A 19,604-nucleotide genomic window follows, 5' to 3' on the forward strand; every position below is an offset into this window, starting at 1 on the left:
TTCACGCATAATGCTTGACTATTCAGAAATATGTCTCAACTTTGTCATTAACCAATTCTGCCCATGTTTTTGTATGCCTCCCTCCCTTTTCATGTCAGTTTTCTGGTGCTCTGATCAGTAAATCTTCAATCGTTTTTTCTCTTTTTTTTCTAGTTCTTATATTCGTATCATAAAAGGACGTTTGAGCAGTCGACTAGGTGACTCATACATATAGTATTGTAGTATTGTATGTATCTAGAATTCTAGATTGCAGCCCTGCACAACATTCCAATCATCACATAATAATTAACTTTATTTGTATACAATGTTGTTTCGTTACATTTATGACCAAACAGTAATGGTTCATCAATTTTATATAGTGAGAGACATACTAATGTCTATCTTTATTTAAATAAAGTTATATCAATAACAACATAACGAGCATCTTGGTCAAATAATATATATTGTGTTATGAATAATCAAAAATCTAACCCCTTTGTAAACATGATACTTACTCCATCACTTCTATTCTTATGATGACAAAAGATTCATGATTTCAATTTTCGTTCAATCTCTATTCACATAATTTTTCAACATCATTACTGCTATGGAAAATTTATGTTGTCTAATAGAGGTTTAAAGCATGTTTTATGATCAAAACGTCAAACTAAGCTGGTAAACGTAATGAAAAAGTAGTATATGTGAAAAACATTTAACAATTTCAAGTTATATCCCTTCTTAAATTCAAAAGATCAAAATCATCTTTTTTTTAATTTTCTCTTCTATATTGTCCATTGTTGTCAGACAAGTCAAAATTAAAACCACAAAAATACTGAACTCCGAAAAAAATTCAAAATGCCCTAATCAAATGGCAAAACCAAAAGATAAAACACATTAAACGAATGGACAACAACTGTCATATTCCTGATTTGGTACAGGCATTTTCTTATGTAGAAAATGGTGGATAAAACCTGGTAATAAAGCTAGCTAAATCTCTCACTTGTATGATTCTCTGTATGTCATGTTTGTGATGCATTGATTACGTTCGTTAAAATCTATGACATCCGAACACACACGGGAAAACCGAACGAGTTGGGATATATAAACACCGTATGATGGCACATCGCCGTCTAAAAAAAGAAAAATTAACAATAGGAAATGCAAAATCGCCTCTTTTGTCGTAAATTTTAGTATGAAGTTTCCTGTTTGAAGTTGAGATGTCTAAATCTAGAAAAGGACAACTGCTGCTGTTTAAGTTAGATTTGGTTAAAGTAGGTTCTTTTGGCTAAATTTCTGAAGTATAATTAGAGAACTCTGGATTATTCAACGAAACAATATCATCCAGATAACGGTAGGTATTTTTGAATGTATCAACCAAATATAACAAAGATAGGTCTTCACTGAGTTTGGTCATAAACTGAGATTCATAGCAATATAGAAATAAATCTGCTATTAAAGGGGCACAGTTGGTGCCCATAGGAATACCCACTACCTGACGATACACTTTATCGCCGAAACGTACATAAATGTTATCTAGCAGAAAATTTAAAGCTTCAATCATATCCTCACATTTCCAGTAAGTGTATCTAGCATACTTTCCTTTTTTGTTACAGAAAAAGGCTTTAAACGAGTTACAGCAAATAAAATTACAATGAGATTTTTCGAAAGACCATTTTATCAAATACAAAAACTTTTTCTTTATAAGATTGTGTGGAAGTGTAGTGTACAGAGTAGAAAAATCATTACTGTCAACAGATTTGTAAGGACCATTGAAAGCATGTATTTTATCTAAAACCTCTAAAGAATTTTTAACACTCCAAAAATAATTAATACCATTATTACAAAAGTTAATAACCAGTTCTTTGATAGTAGTAAGGGAGGTAGTTAGAAGCAATTCTGATGTCTAATTGTATCAATTGGAATTCGGTTCAAGAATAATTAGAATCCAGAACATATCAGAATTTCTTTAACCATTAGAAGTTAATTTAGAAAAGTCATACAATCTTCAGTGCAACTGGTGTCAAACACAATTTGATAATTATTAACACCAGTGGGTCGATGCCACTGCTGGTGGACGTTTCGTCCCCGACGGTATCACCAGCCCAGTAGTCAGCACTTCGGTTTCGACATGAATATCAATTATAAGGTCATTTTAATAAATTTCCTGTTTACCAAACTTTGAATTTTCGAAAAACTAAGAATTATCTTATCTCAGGCATACATTACCTTTTTGGAAATTTGGGTCCTCAACGCTCTTCAACATTGTAATTGTCAAGTTTTATAACTTTTTGATCTGAGCGTCACTGGTGAGTCTAATGTAGACGAAACACGCATCTGGCGTATAAAATTATAATACTGGTACCTTTGATAACTATTTGACAAAAACTTTCACTGGAAATATGTAACATAGCTATCAATATCCTTCTGGTTCCGAAAACTTTTTTATTTGACGCTGTGAGTGAAGCAAATACACTGTTAAGAGAAGAAAAGCTTAAATAAAGCCTTTATTTTACAAAAAACAATTTCTTTTATATTCTATTCGTATGTTTAAGTAAAGATAACGAATCACCTAGTTCATTTACATGATTTAAGTTTTATGTTAAGGATTAATTTGTTTTACACAATTTGATGTATAAAAAAACTCGACATAGTTAGATAATACAATTGATTACACAGTTACTAACACAATTCTATATTGATATTCTTGTAATTTTTATAAAAAAAACATTAAATAACACTATTACAAACTCAGTTCCGATTTATCTTATTTTTTTGAAATTTACCTGTGACGTCAATTTTGTGGCGTTGATACTTTCGAATGACGTACATTCCGTAATTCTATTGTGCTGTTTTATGTACTGGCCTCAATTAGATTTAGGTGTTCGTTGTTATAATGTGGTTTACGTGACGAAATGTACTATCATATTATTTATTCATGTATGTCTCGTTCGGATTGTGCTTGCATAGATTTTTATTTGTAATATATAACTGTCATAGAATGTTTTCATTTTAGAATATTTTTAAATTACCATGTGCTTGATTAAGAACAATCCAAAGCACTAGTTACAAATCTGGTAAAAAAACCATGATATTTGAATAATGATTAGTATCATAAGGATGATAAAAACGACTTTGCACGAAAATAATGATTATACCAGAATACATACAAATGTATTCACAAACATTAGAAAATAAGATAATATTGAATTATATTTAAAAAAAAAACTAGAGGCTCTAAAGAGCCTGTGTCGATCACCTTGGTCTATGTAAATATTAAACAAAGGAAGCAGATGGATTCATGACAAAATTGTGTTTTGGTGATGGTGATGTGTTTGTACATCTTACTTTACTAAACAGTCTTGCTGCTTACAATTATCTCTATCTATAATGAACTTGGCCCAGGAGTTTCAGTGGATAATGTTAATAAAAATTTACAAATTTTATGTAAATTGTTAAAAATTGACTATATAGGACAATAACTCCTTAGGGGATCAATTGACCATTTCGGTCATGTTTACTTATTTTTAGATCTTTTATCCCATGTCAGATTGGCTCTAAATGCTTTGGTTTTTGAGTTATAAGCCAATTAAAAACTCCATTTTACCCCTATGTTCTATTTTTAGCCGTGGCGGCCATCTTGATTTGATGACCGGGTCACCGGACACATTTTTAAAACTAAATACCCCAAAGATGATTTAGGCCAAGTTTGGATTAATTTGGCCCAGTAGTTGCATATAGAAGATTTTTGTAAAAGATAACTAAGATTTACGAAAAATGGTTAAAAATTGACTATAATGGGCAATTACTCCTAAACGGATCAACTGACCATTTCGGTCACGTTAACTTTTTTGTAAATCTTACTTTGCTGAACATTATTGCTGTTTACAGTTTATCTCTATCTATAATAATATTCAAGATAATAACCAAAAACAGCAAAATTTCCTTAAAATTACCAGTTCTATTTTTAACCGTGGCGGCCATCTTGATTTGATGACCAAGTGAGCTTTTCCCATCACTTTGCGTCCGTCGTCCGTCATCCGTCGTCTGTCGTCCGTCGTTCGTCGTCGTCCGTCGTCCGTCGTCGTCCGTCATCCGTCGTCGTCCGTCATCCGTCGTCGTTAACTTTTACAAAAATCTTCTGCTCTGAAACTACTGGGCCAAATTAAACCAAACTTAGCCACAATCCTCATTGGGGTATTTAGTTTAAAAAATGTGTCCGGTGACCCGGCCAACGAACCAAGATGGCCGCCATGGCTAAATATAGAACATAGGGGTAAAATGCAGTTTTTGGCTTATAACTCAAAAACCAAAGAATTTAGAGCAAATCTGAATGGGATAAAATTGTTGATCAGGTCAAGATCTATCTGCCTGAAATTTTCAGATGAATCGGACAACCCGTTGTTGGGTTGCTGCCCCTAAAATGATAATTTTAAGGACATTTTACTGTTTTTGGTTATTATCTTGAGTATTTTTATAGATAGAGATAAACTGTAAACAGCAATAATGTTCAGCAAAGTAAGATTTACAGATAAGTCAACATGAACGAAATGGTCAATTGACCCCTTTAGGAGTTATTTTCCTTTATAATCAATTTTTAACCATTTTTCGTAAATCTTGGTAATCTTTTACAAAAATCTTCTCCTCTGAAACTACTATGCCAAATTAATCCAAACTTGGCCACAATCATCATTGGGTATCTAGTTTGAAAAATTTGTGGCGTGACCCTGCCAACCAACCAAGATGGCCGCCACAGCTATAAATAGAACATATGGGTAAAATGTAGATTTTGGCTTATAACTCAAAAACCAAAGCATTTAGAGCAAATCTGACACGTAGTAAAATTGTTTATCAGGTCAAGATCTATGTGCCCTGAAATTGTCAGATGAATCGGAAAACCGGTTGTTGGTTTGCTGCCCCTGAATCGGTAATTTTAAGAAAATTTTGCTGTTTTTGGTTATCTTGAATATAGTCCGGCGGCTACAAGCATATTTCAGAAGAATTGTGCACATCCTGCTACAAGCATGAAATTTGGCATAAACCTTCCTCAACTATTACTCTTTTAATTCAGATAGGGAGGCATTAAAAAAATATCTCACTTCCGGTAAAATCCAAAATGGCGGACATCATCTCCTACTCAAGTTAATTTCGACTTAAAGTATGTTTGTAGGCGTACTACTAAACATTACTGCATCAAATTTGGCACAAACCTTTCTTTTGTGTCTCTTTTTGATTTCATATTAAGCAAACCTTCATCAAAATTCCGTACCTCCGGTCAAATAAAAAATGGCAGATAAAAAAAAAAATTTGGTAAATTTTGGAAAATTTTTGTATATTGTTTTGTAAAAAGATGTTGGTATTATGATGTATTTTGCAGTAAGTATATGATAGTTCGTTTCATTTCCCGACGTCAAATTCACCCGATTATTGGTAGAATGATATGAATTATAGATTCATTATAGTCAACTGATTGATTAGACAGACTACAAATATAAGCACTTAATTTTGTTGCTTGTTTTTAAATCCTAGTTGTGAATGTGTTCATAGTTAAACTTTTATTATTTATAATAAAATATTGTTTACACTAGATATGTCCAACAAATCGTTTCAGCTCATTGATACATTTGATGAACAATTAGTACCAACATCTTCTCAAATAGGGGGACATGACCAACATGTGGACTGGTTTAAATGCATATTTTGTCAAACTGATAGACTCGACACACTCCAATGTCCTGCCTCCGCAAAGCAGAATGACACGAGTGCTGGATATTAAACATTATCCGAAAACCTTGAACAATTTAATGAGACTAACTCCTTACCATCTTGGTTAGACTTAAATAAACTAAATGATGGGAGTGGTATTCAGAACACACTGATAAAGAGCAATGCTAAATGAATGGCATAAACAGTGTCGTCTAAAATTCAATACTACGGAACTCAAAAGGGCTCAAAAGAGACAACATAGATATATATCTGATGATGGGCAAGCATCATTATTACAAGAGGCAAGAAAATCAACACGTCTGAGTTTACCCTGTAAAATAGGTCTGAAAGATTATGTTTGTTTCTTTTGTGATTCTATTGAGGAATATGAGAGGTTACGTGAAGCAGCGACCTATGGCATTGACAATCGTGTTCTTGAATGTGCTCAAAAGCTACAAGACACTGCCTAACAAGCAAAGCTAAGTGCAGGAGACCTTGTAGCCCAAGAGGCAAAGTATCACGCGAAGTGCTTAATAGATCTTTATCGAAAAGCCTCAAGAGTGGCTAATGACGACGAGTCTGAAGGAGGAACACAGTCACGAATCAGCCACGGAATTGCATTAGCTGAATTAGTAAGCTTTATAGAAGAATCTAGAAGTGAAGATAATGTTGCACCAGTATTCAAGATGTCAGATCTTTCAAAAATGTATGGTAACAGATTGGAGAAAATGGGAGCCGAACAAGAAGGTAGAGTCCATAGTACGAGACTGAAGAAAAATTATTGACGTATATACCTGATATTGAGGCCTATCAGCAAGGTCGAGAAAATTTATTAGCATTTAAAGATGACATTGGACCAGCCTTACGAATGGGGCATGTGAGGAAAATTTTGACTCAAATTATATGCAGATATATAAGGCTGTGAAGATTGTTAGAAGTGATATGTTGGCAACATCTTCAGAATTCAATGGTACATTTGCTGCCGATTGTCAGGAAAAATCTGTACCACGATCTCTTTTAACGTTAGTGAATATGTTACTGTATGGACCAGACATAACAACTGATTCCTTTTCCAAAGAAACATTATCAATTGCTCAAATGCTGATTTTCAATAGTCATAAAAGATTTCAAAAGTCCAACAGACATGGAAAATCAAGAGAAACACCTTCACAGATGTATTTGGGAATAGTGATTCATTGTCAAACAAGGAAGAGAGGGTTAATTGACAAAATGTATAAACTAGGATTGTCAGTCTCATATGATCGGATTTTATCAGTATCAGCATCTCTTACCAATACACTTTTATATGTAAACAGTATCAAGAAGACGGATATGTTTGTCCTCCGTCGTTACGGTTAGGCCTTTTCACCACTGCCGCCGTAGATAATATTGATCATAACCCTAGCTCAACGCCAGCAAAAGATTCATTTCATGGAACAGGAATTTCTCTCTTCCAACATGTGACAACTCAAATGAATGGACAACAGCTATTAGATTTCCAATTAACAAACAACCTAGGCGGACGAGTGACTGAAAGTTTGCCTGATTCATATGCTGTTGTCAAACCAGCTGTTTTGAAGACAAATGTGCCTGTTATTCCTGTGACAGATAGTACATGTAAAGGATGTACTGATGACTTACATGAAGCAGTCTTGAACGAATACAGGTGGCTTGAAGCTCATTCCAATTCAAAGGAATATGATATAAAGGAAAGAACATTGGTTTCTTTGGGAGCCTATCATGCAGAACATGAACCCATCAAGGATTTTGAACCCTGCGTATCAGCACTTCTACCACTCTTTGAAGAAGAGGCTAAATCTGTGGCAATGATAAAGCACTCATTTGATGTTATAAAGACTAGTGTCGATGCATTAAATCCTGGTCAGAATCCAGTCATAGCGTTTGATCAACCTCTGTTTGCAATTGCTAAGCAAATTCAATGGAATTGGCCAGAATCTACGGTGAAAACAAGTTCATAGTAATGTTCGGTGGACTTCATATTGAAATGGCAACGTTTAAGACCATTGGAGATTGGTTGAAAGGATCTGGTTGGACATCTGTGCTGACACAAGCCAATGTTGCATCTTCTGGTAAAGCTGAGGCATTTTTAAATGCTAGTCACGTAACAAGGACCAGACGTGATCATCAAATATCAGCATGTTGTTTGTACATCTTGCTTAAGGCTGCTTACCAGGAATACAGTGATAGTGAGGAATTTGATCATAAACTGGACATGGAGGAGTGATGCTTGCAAATGTCTACAGAAAGACCTCAGTTCCACTACTGGTTCCAAACTCTGAAACTTGAACTAGATGCGCTTATTTTCATCAGAGCCATAAGAGAAGGGCATTTTAAGCTCTATATAGATGCACTTACTAGAATTATCCCTTGGTTCTTTGCACTGGATCATATCCACTACTCAAGATGGTTACCGGTTCATGTTCGTGATATGACCGCTCTTTCCTCTACCAATCCTGATGCTCATGTCGAGTTTTTGTCGGGGAAGTTTGTTGTGCACAAAACAAAAAAAAAGGTTTTCTGCAATAGCAATAGACCATGCTCATGAGCAGAATAATGTAATAATAAAGTCTGATGGTGGTGCAGTTGGATTAACTGAAAATCCTGTAGCTTTACGACGATGGATGATTGCAGGACCTGAAATGGCAAGGTTGACAAAAGAGTTTGAGAGCACTGTAAGTGATTTTGAGGTAGAAGAAGACGAACATCACCACGAAAATAAGACTAGTGTACAAAAATCATTCTTGAAGGATATTTTGTCCATGGTAGAAGTAATGAATGAGTTAGGGAATCCGTTCATGGAAGAAAGTCAAGATTTGCTTGTCCTTGATACAAAGGATATAGCACCAACATCTGTCGTTGATACTATCCGCAAAATAGAGAAGATCGGTAAAACACAGTATAAAAAATACATAGAAGACAGACTGATAAAAAGAACTTTTCCAATTTTTGAACCGATCAAGAAAAATGCATTGGCATTATTTAGAACTCTACACGGGAAGACTGTTTCGGCAATGAAGGACAAAATAAGTATACTGAAAAGTAATGTGTCGTTATTTTCAAGACTCTATATATCTTGTCAGACAAGAAGTGGCGACTTGGAAGACTTCTTTGCTCATGAAAACAATATTAATCCGCCGGCATTGAGCCAGCATGGGAAAATGCGTCTTGGAACCAAATCGGATCTTCTCAGTAAGTGTTAAGAACCATTGACAACAACGACATGTGATGCTCCTGAGGTGGATGCTTTAGTTATTGACGGTGCCGCAATTGCGAATATGCTTAAACCATCAACATCTCGTACCTTTGACGATTATGCTGATTTGATATTCTGTCCTTATATTAGAAAACAACTGGAAACTGTAGCAAGAGTGGATGTAGTCTGGGATGTGTACATCGACAATAGCTTGAAGGCTGCTACCAGAAGCAAACGAGGGAAGGGAATACGCAGACGAGTCCAGGGTCAAAGTAAAATTCCTCAAAATTGGCAAAGTTTTTTGAGAGATGATGACAATAAAAAGGAACTTTTTAGTTTTCTTTCTCAGCATCTTGCTCAACAACATTTTGCAGAAAAGATAGTTGTAGCAACAAATGATCAGGATGTGTTATGTTATCCACCACGTGATGATGTTTTAAATTTAGCACTATGTTCACATGAAGAGGCTGACACTAGAATCATGGTGCATGTGTCGGATGCAGTGAAACATGGACTTAAACGAGTCATAATTCAAACAGTCGATACGGATGTTGCTGTCATTGCTGTGTCACTATTTCGTGAAATTGAGGCAGACGAACTATGGCTAGCGTTTGGGAGTGGAATAAGCTTCAGATATATATCCATTCATGAACTTTCAAATGCACTAGGCATTGAGATATCACACACACTTCCTGTGTTCCATGCCTTTACCGGTTGTGATACCGTATCTTCGTTTGCTGGAAAAGGAAAAAAGACTGCGTGGGAGACATGGATGGCATTTGAAGATGTTACTTTAGCATTCCGAATAATGATTGATCAACCTACATCACCCGATATGGATTTAATAATGGCATTGCTAGAACGATACGTGGTTCTAATGTACGATCGAACGAACACATCAAATGCGGTTAATGAAGCAAGAAAACAACTAGCTTGGAATTGGTTCCATTACTACCAGTCCAGGTGCTTATGGATGGAAAAGGGACAAAGATAATCAATGGGAACCCTTTTGGACAGCACTTTCTGAGGCATCGTCATCTTGTCAGGAGCTTGTGCATTGCGGATGTAAAAAAGGCTCCGGTGGTCGTTGTAAATGTGAGAAATCATGTCTCCCGTACACTGATTTGTGTGGTTGTGGTGGTGATTGTGAATAGAAATCAATGTGTTGCCGCCATATTATTGATATCTTTCGTCCCTCTTTTCGATATAGTGAATATTTGGGAATGAGGATAACTTAAAGTCAAAAGTTAAATGAATAGCACAAAAAAGTGTTTTTACATTTAAAAAAAAAAATCATATTTCTATGTCCGCCATATTGGATTTGACCGGAAGTTGTGATTTTATAAACATGTGGCCTATATATTGTATCCAAGAGAAGCACCAAAGAAAGATTCCTGTCCAATATGATGATAGTAGCAGTACATTCAAATACACTTCAATTATCCTCCCAAATAAATACGCTTACATAATTACAATGTCCGCCATATTAATTTTTACCGGAAGTAGGGCTTCCAAAGACTTACAATCTCTAATTGTATTCAAAACCATTGTTCGTGCCAAATATAATTATAGTAGCATGATTTTAACACCTTTTCACATACCAACCTTCGATATTGGGCTGATTTAAGTATACTGTCCGCCATTTTGAATTTTACCGGAAGTGAGACATTTTTTTCAAATGCCTCCCTATCTGAAATTAAAGAGGAATACTAGAGGAAGGTTTGTGCCAAGTTTCATGCTTGTAGCACGTTGTGCACAATTGTTCATGAAGCCGCCGGACTAGTCCGGCCGCTACAAGCACATTTCAGACAAATTGTGCACATCCTGCTACAAGCATGAAATTTAGCATAGACCTTCCTTAACTATTACTCTTTTATTTCAGATAGGGAGGCATTTGAAAAAAATGTCTCACTTCCGGTAAAATCCAAAATGACGGACATCATACTAAAATCAGCCCAATATCAAAGGCTAGTATGTGAAAAGGTGTTATTATCATGCTACTTACATAATATTTGGTACCAACCTTTGTTATATACTACTTTTGAATATATGATATAGATAAGATGTCTTCAAAAACCCTACTTTCGGTAAAATCCAATAAGGCGGATATAGCACTAGAATAAGCTTATTTTTAGGGAGGGCAATTGAAATGTGTTTCAAAGTATTTCTACTATCATTAGATTGTGCAGGAACCTTTCTTTTGTGCTTCTCATGGATATAAGGCATATCTTTTTAAAAACCTTACTTCCGGTAATATCCAAAATGGCGGACATAGAAATATCAAATTTCTTTTTTATTATATTCAATATTTTTTAAATGCAAAGAAAAAGTATTTTTTGTTGTTTTTTTTTTTTGCTTGTCATTAAACTATTGGCTTCTAGTTATCATCAAAACCACTAATTTTATTCTGTTGTAAATTTTTAAATCACAATTCTGGTAAAAAAAAACCCAATATGGTGTAAATTTCAAAAATGAGTCCTCAATCCATATCTTTCATTTAGAGTTTTAGATAGATTGGTCAAAACAAAATAAAATAACTGAAGTACTAAAACATTTTTTAAGTAACTACTGTTTTGGCTAAACATACATGTTTATTCACAGTCACCACCACATGCAAACAAAGCAGTGCACGGGAGACCCGATTTTCTACATTAACAACAACGGATACATCCTCTGTATCTGTATCTGTATGAATACGTTGTCGATTCCGATTCTGGCTTTAATATAACGGTTTGAGAGAGCGCCGCCGACTTATTGACGAGGCGTAAGAGCAGATTTTACGTTCTCTACGCTTTATGCGCGCAATACAGTGTCGTCTAGCTGATTCGTCGCGATCACTATCTTTACAAATGAGTTTGAGTATTGTGGTGTTTTGCTTAGTGGAATGTCAAAACATTAGGGTGATTCTTTACTTGCTTTTCCACAATATTTTTTCCGTGGTATTCTTCAAACTTCTTGGCAGTTATGTTTCTCTTAGGACGTACCTTTTTTTAGAAATTCGTCTGGTCCAATAGCGGGAATCAGCCCCTAAACCCCTTTGTACATAAATATTAACTAATAGCTTGTTCGTCTTGCAATTGTCTGGAGGTCTTATAGTTCCAGTTGGGTAAGCATATTGGAGATACACTCGTCCTCTCTTGACTTGTAAACTATGGTGATCAATCTTGCCGCTTGACGTTGTATCCTTTCTAGCTTATTTATGTTATTTACAGTGTAGGAGTACCATACTACGACTCCATATTCCATCGTTGATCAACGAGCGAGATGTTATATAAGCTGTTTTTTTGCAATCTTGTGGGCAGTATTTCAAGTTTCTTCTTTAAAAGTCTAGTGTTGAATTTGCTTTCTTTGCCACGTTTAATATGTGGGTGGTCCATTTGAAGTCTTCCGAAATTTGTAGGCCTAGGTGCGGGTTATGCTTGACTTGATGTGGTATGTGTCCATTCAAACTGTAGATTGTATGGCTTTTGATTCTGATGCTTAGGATGCAGCATTTGTTGGCTTTGAACCACATTCCCCAGTACATCCACAATGTAAAAGCTTCTGACAAAATGGTGAAGCCTTAGAACGAGTTATTTAAGAGTTATCCCCTTTTCCCCTTCGCCATCCATTAGCGCCTGAACTGGGTATCATAAGAGCCAATTCCAAGCTCGTCCCAATAAACACCTGCCTTAGTATATTGCACGTTTTACATGCTGAAAAAAACTAGACCAAGTTGAGAGAATACCCTCAATTAGTTTTCCCTTTTGCGCAAAGAGTTATTTTCTTGATTCGTTAACCCCATCTGATAAGTTTGTGTGATCTTACAGTTAAACCTCGGTGATGTAGGCTGATTAATCATCATTCTTTATGTTAAAGTCACATCTTCAAATGCCATCAATGTCTCTCACGCAGTCTTTGTTTCCTTTTCAAGCAATCAGAGAACCATATCACAACTGGTAAAGACATGGATCACAATAAGTGTGTGTAATCACTCATTGCCCTGAGCATTTGAAAGGTCATTGATATATATTTATTCACAGCTTTTTGTCCTCCAAAACACAATCCATAGTTCGTCTTCCCCTGTCACGGAATAGCGAAATAGTAATGACAGCATAATCAGTAACGACTATTCGAATCATGACTCGTGCAAGTTTGTGTTTCATTGCATCAGACACATGCACCATGATTCTATTGTCAGCATCTTAATGTGAACATGGTGATAAACTTTAAATACATCTCGAGGTAGATAAGATAGAATATCCTGAGCATTTGTTATGAGAAGCAAAAGCTATATTTAGGGGAAAGGGAATACACAGACGAATCCAGAGTCAAAACAAGATGACGAAAATAAGAAAGAACTTTTAAGTTTTCATTCGCAACAGCTTGCTCAATAGATTTTGAGGAAAAAGTAGTTGTAGCAACAATTGCTCAGGATGTTCTGTGTTATCCACCACATAATGATTTTCAAGCTTAGCATCATGTTCACGTGAAGAGGCTGACACTTGAATCAAGATGCATGTGTATGATGCAGTAAAACACAGACTTAACAGAGTCATGACTCGAACAGTCGATACTGATGTTGTTGTCATTGCTGTTTCTCTTTTCAGTGACATAGGGGCAGACAACCTTTGGCTTGCATTTGGAAGTGGGAAAAGCTTCAGATATATATCTACCCATGACCTTTAAAATACACTAGGCATTGAGAGATTACACGTTTGCTGGAAAAGGAACTGCGTTGGTGACATAGATGGTGTTTAAAGATGTGACTTTATCATTTAGAATGATGATTGATCAGCCAACATCACCAGATATGGATTTGATATGTCATTCATAAAACGATACGTGGTTTTATTTTAAAGATCGAACAAACTTATCAGATGGGGTTAACGAAGCAAGAAAAAAATGTGTTTTTGGAAGAGGAAATACTTATTGAGGCTATTCCCACGACTCCTGTCTAGTCTTTTCAGCAAGTAAAACTTGCAATATACCATGGCGGGTGCAAATGAGTAACAAGCTTGGTATTAGTTCCTATGCTAACCAGTCCATCGTTTATGAATGGCGAAGGGGAAAATATGATCCATGGGAACCCTTTTGGACAACTCTTTGTGAGGCCACTTCATCTTACCAGGAGCTTGAACATTATAGATGTAAGATACAATACCACGATTTTTGTAAATTATGTAAATAAGCTCTTCATTTGTGAATAAACATGTATTTGCGGCCATAAATAAATCATTCTAAAGATGTTTTAAAAGAACTTTAATGATTTTATTTTGTTTTAATCAATCTATCCAAAACTCTACATCGAAGATATGGTTTGAGTACTCAGCTTTTTAATTTACTACATATTGAGTTTTTTTCCGGAAGGGTACTCTAGGGATAAGAAAAAATGCATCCAATTTAGGAGCAAGAGTTGAATTAGGAAGATTGCCTATAGAATGCTTTATTAAAACACAAACCCTTTTATATTTAGCTAGACTATATAATAATAATATTAATCCATTGTTAAAGGAAGCTTTTTCTCTAGCACAGTCTCTAGATTTGACAGGAACTTACTCATGGCATACATATGCTAAAAATATTGTTAAAGAGACTAACGTTGACCTTAATATTCTTTCTACTTGTAAGGACATAAAAGATGTAAATAAAATAAAGAACGATATAAAGTTAAAAATGAAAAATAGAAACGAACATTTAATTCAAAATAAATTTCAAAACATCGATGATAAAAGTAAATTTTTTCTCTATAAAAAACTTAAAAAAGATTACAAACTAGAATATTATCTAAATACATCTAATTTTCAGATAAGGAGATTAATCACTAAATTTAGAATAAGTGATCACTCCCTCTTGATTGAAAAGGGGAGATATTTTAAAATCCCAAGAGAGGAACGTCTTTGCCATAAATGTAAAATACTAGAGGATGAGAAACATTTTTTACTATATTGTGAGTATAATAAAACTCTAAGAAATGACTTTTTTCATCACATATGTACAGAAAATAATAACTTTAATAATTTAAATGAAGAAGAAAAAATTCATTATTTACTAAATCCATCATCACCTTTACAAACAAATAAGTTAGGATCCTTCTTGAAAAAGTCATTAGAACTGAGGGCAGGGGACTCTTAACAACTTGTTTGTTGTTATAAATTTTAATGCTGTTGATATTTTGTATGTTTAATATGTATGTATTTATGTTTATTGTGTTTATTGTATTAATATATGTTGGTCACAAACTGTAAAGTTTATATGACAATAAAATATTTGATTTGATTTGTTAATTTTGTATTTAAACATATAAAGCTGAATATAATTAGTGGTTTTTAGGATGACTTAAAGCCAAAAGTTTAATGAGCAGCTAAAAAAATCATTTTATATATATATACATTTTGAAAAAAGTTGAATATTAAAATGAAAAATTATCAATTTTTCTACGTTCGCCATATTGGATATCATCGGAAATAAGGATTTTAAAGACAAATGTCTTGTACATTGTATTCATCAGAGGCATATAAAAAAGGTTCCTGCATAAAATAATGATAGTAGCAATACTTTAAAACACATTTCAATTACCCTCCCTAAAAATAAGCTTATTCTACTACTATATCTGCCATGTTGGATTTTACCGGAAGTAGGGTTTTTGAAGACATCTTATCTATATCATTTATCCACAAGTAGTACAAAACAAAGGTTTGTACCAAATATTATGATAGTAGCATGTTTATATCACCTTTTCACATACTAGCCTTCGATATTGGGCTAATTTAAGTATGATGTCCACAATTTCGGATTTTACCGGAAGTGAGACATTTTTTTCAAATGCCTCCCTAGCTGAGATAAAAGAGAATTGGTTGAGGTAGGTCTATGCCAAATTTCATGCTTGTTCAGGATGTGCACAATTTTTCACAAAGCCGCCGTACTATTACTTAAATTTTATCAGACAGCTTGTTAAGGAGTTTTTGAAGCAAACTTTTGAATATTTTGAAAATTTACCCTCACATTAGGTAGATCTAATTATTAGGAACATGTATGCCCTTGTCAGTTTTGTTCTTCCTATATTGGTTATCTAATCGTTAATTCAATTCCTAAGTTTTACGGCTGGCAATCTGAGTAATTTCAAACTTTTAAAATTGTGTTACAACTGTCTGTCCCGTGGGCATTTTTATTTATATTATGAGTCAAAAATTAAGTATTGAAATGGTAATTGTAAAATAAATAAAATGAGCAAAATCTATTATTGATTTCTCGTTATTTTTAGCTGAAAGCGAAGCATTGCAATAGCATGATGTAGTTTTAATCTTAAATGTTAGTCAGTGCATTTAGTGTTTGTTTCCACAAACATATTAGTAGCTAGTTTTCTCGTTTAAATTGATTTCATTTGTCATGTTGGGTCTTTTATAGCTGGATATAGTCTTGCATTCTTTTAATTGCAGTAGTTTTGGTCAGTCGTTTTGAAGATTAATAAATTTAATAAATTGTATATTCTAGACATAGTTTTACTCTATGATCTTGTCAAAATCTGTTGATGTACTAGCAGTCAAATTAGAAAAAAACACACAAAAAAAACGAACAACATCAAAAGGAAGAAGAGGTTTTGGTTCACCCATGACTAGTTATATTTGGCAAAGTTAAAGCACCTGCACCAACCCAGAAACCTATTGATGGTCTCTAATTGTATCTCAGTTTTTTACTTATCAATGCAACACTGTGATTGTGATATATCTGTGTAAAATAATGTAATGTGATATGAATGCAATAGAGACAACTATCCACCAAAAATCAAATGACGCGGGTGTTTAAAAGTTTATGGCTTTCAGCAATGTGCAAAGCCATTATGCGTAGCAAATTATAAAGGTCACGCTGACATAATGCCTACCTGATTGTGTAGCTAATAAACAAACGAAAAACGAGAGAAACGTGAATTCATAAAATAATAAAATCGGATACAATCAAATAAATACTGTCAAAATCTGTATTTTAATCCTAGAGTTTTCAATATCAAATGATACGAAAAATTACATATGTTCAACTATATTCCAACTGAAATAATCATCCTGTCTGCTGGTTCGGCGGAATCTATAAAGGAAAAAAAAGAAACAGATGATCATAATGGCAAATTCCGTAAGGAACAAGTTAAAAATTGGAACTGTTGAAACAAATTTATCCGATTTATATATAGAAGTCCCATAGTAAAAAGGATAGACATTATTAATTAGTGTAGTGTTATTTCAACTGCTGTGTTAATATACACAACAATTTACAATATGAGAGGCTGCTCACGACAATTACAAAGCGATGTAAAAGTCTTGATATGAAAACGAGAGATACGTTTACCAGCGATCAAACACGTTTGGATATATACTTTTTAAAATTACTGATGAAAAGATGAATGTGTATGAAGATTTAAAAGGAATCCAATAATGATATTCAAATTTCAAAATGCGGGAATTTGGAAAAGGTCAAAGTCGCATGAAGGTCTGTACGATAGTGTGCATGCCGACCTATTAGAATACAAAGGTCGTCATGCCTTATATATATATATTAAGCGTCACTGCAAAAAGATGAGAAAAATACATTGTCTCGAAAAGAATGTATGAGAACCAGGAGAAGAATGAATACTAATTAACCTTTATACCTGCTTTTGTCGAAACGGAGATATATTTCAATACGTATGGAGCTTACCTGAAAGCATGAATGACATGTTACCTGTAACATGTATTTTTGAATAACTTACGCTTTTGTTTGACATCTTATTAAAATATTAATTCGAATAAGATGGAATAAGCAATAGTTTATCGTCAACAGATAATCATCTACAGCTTTTTAGTAACTTCAATCATTCTCATGGTTTTTCATAAACCTATATTTTGTTTGCCTATAAAAACCAATATGATGTATTGAACGACTTTTGATCTTGAACACATAATGACTATACACGTTTTACTGCATATTTAATCCTTGTATAATATTGATAATAGATTGGAGATAATGTTGAAAACAGTAAAATAACAAAAATTCACATCACCAAAGAAAATTCTAATCGGAATGTCCCTAATTAAATGACAAAATCAAAAAGGATTGGAAAACAACTGGCATATTCCTGACTTATTTGTTATGTAGAAAATGGTAAGTGCAACATGGTTTTACAGCTAGCCCAACCTCTCACTTGTATGACAGTCGCATGAATTACATAAATGTTGATTACGCACAGAATATGTTCATGTGCCAATCTGAAGCATGTTCTTGTATTTTTTCCATCGAAATTTTTCTATTGCAAACTTTCACATTACACCCTTTTTAAAAACTAATACACTAGTATATTTAAATTTATCCCACATTTTGTATTAATATGCACGTTTTTGCATTGCCAATAACAGCCGGAAGTCAAGGTTGGTTATAAGCATTCGGGGTCAATATCGATATTAGACCTCGAAATCTATATCGAGCCCCCGAATTTGACTTCCGGTACAATACTGTCAATCAACTACTATTTGTAAACAAAATGTCATCTGAGCAGCTAGCCGATCAGGAGAGGTTTCTCCGAGTATCAAATGACGTTTCAAGTAAATTCATACAAGAAATGAAAAATAAGAATACTATGAATAAAAACAATGACGTCTGTAAAACAATAGAAAGTTATGAATCTGCTAATGAAGAAAAAAATCACCAGTGGAAATAGTAATGTGTCTGCCATTACTGGAAATCACAAAAGTTCCCATAAAGTTCCCGTATATAATAGAAAATATATCACGCCACACTGGGAAAGTGATTGTTGTATCACTTCGAAAGTTCAAAACTTTTCACAAAACTTTGTTCTCTCACTGTGAACGAACTTTGTTAACTCGCTGTGATACATTTTTTTCATTTTTTTTCAAATGTTTTTTTTTTATTTTTGTTAAAAATATTAAACATAAAGTGATATCTGCTTTCTTTTTTCTTCAGCTTGAAAATATGTCATCAATAGATTATTAAAATGTCATTTTCCATATTGGCCGTGGTATCAACACACGAACCATATCAAGCCCTCGGGCTAAAGTCCTCTGGCTTGATATGGGAGTCTAGGGTTGATACTACGGCCAATATGGAAAATGTCATGTAATAATCTATCAATATATATGATTGGTATTTCTTTTTATTAATATTGTATTGAATTTGTAGTGATGAGGAGGGGGAATGGGGTGTTACATCTTATTGTTATCAATTTTATTACGTTTTTATGTAACGACAAAAAGAAACGAATAATTTACTCACTGAAGCATAAAATGCTGTAGTTTTCACTTGTGTATTGATATATGATAGATCGTTGGTTTGTGCATTGTCTTAAGACTTTGGAGAATTAAGGGCTTATTATACTGTGTAAACACATGTCTATTGTTGAAAGCTGTAAATTACCCTTTAAATATCTTTTGAGTAATCATTTTCATCATTCGTTTCTAATAAACATTTAACCCATACCTCTTCTTAGATATATACATTTTGCTCAAATAAATTGAAATGAACTTACCAGTATGCCAATGTCTGTTTAAGTAATTTTTGTTATAAAGAAACACTGGGAAATCCCCTTTCTGCTCCCATTGACACCATCGTCTTTTCCCACACACAACAAGCCATCCACCGTCCGTTTCACAAGTAGCAGACGGAATTGGAAAATTTATGAAAAACTGCCTCTGTTCAAACCTGTAAAATGTCCATTTTGAGTGATTAGCTTTACAGAATAAGTATG

This window comes from Mytilus galloprovincialis, chromosome 8 (genome assembly GCF_965363235.1).
Source record: "Mytilus galloprovincialis chromosome 8, xbMytGall1.hap1.1, whole genome shotgun sequence".
NCBI lineage: Eukaryota > Metazoa > Mollusca > Bivalvia > Mytilida > Mytilidae > Mytilus > Mytilus galloprovincialis.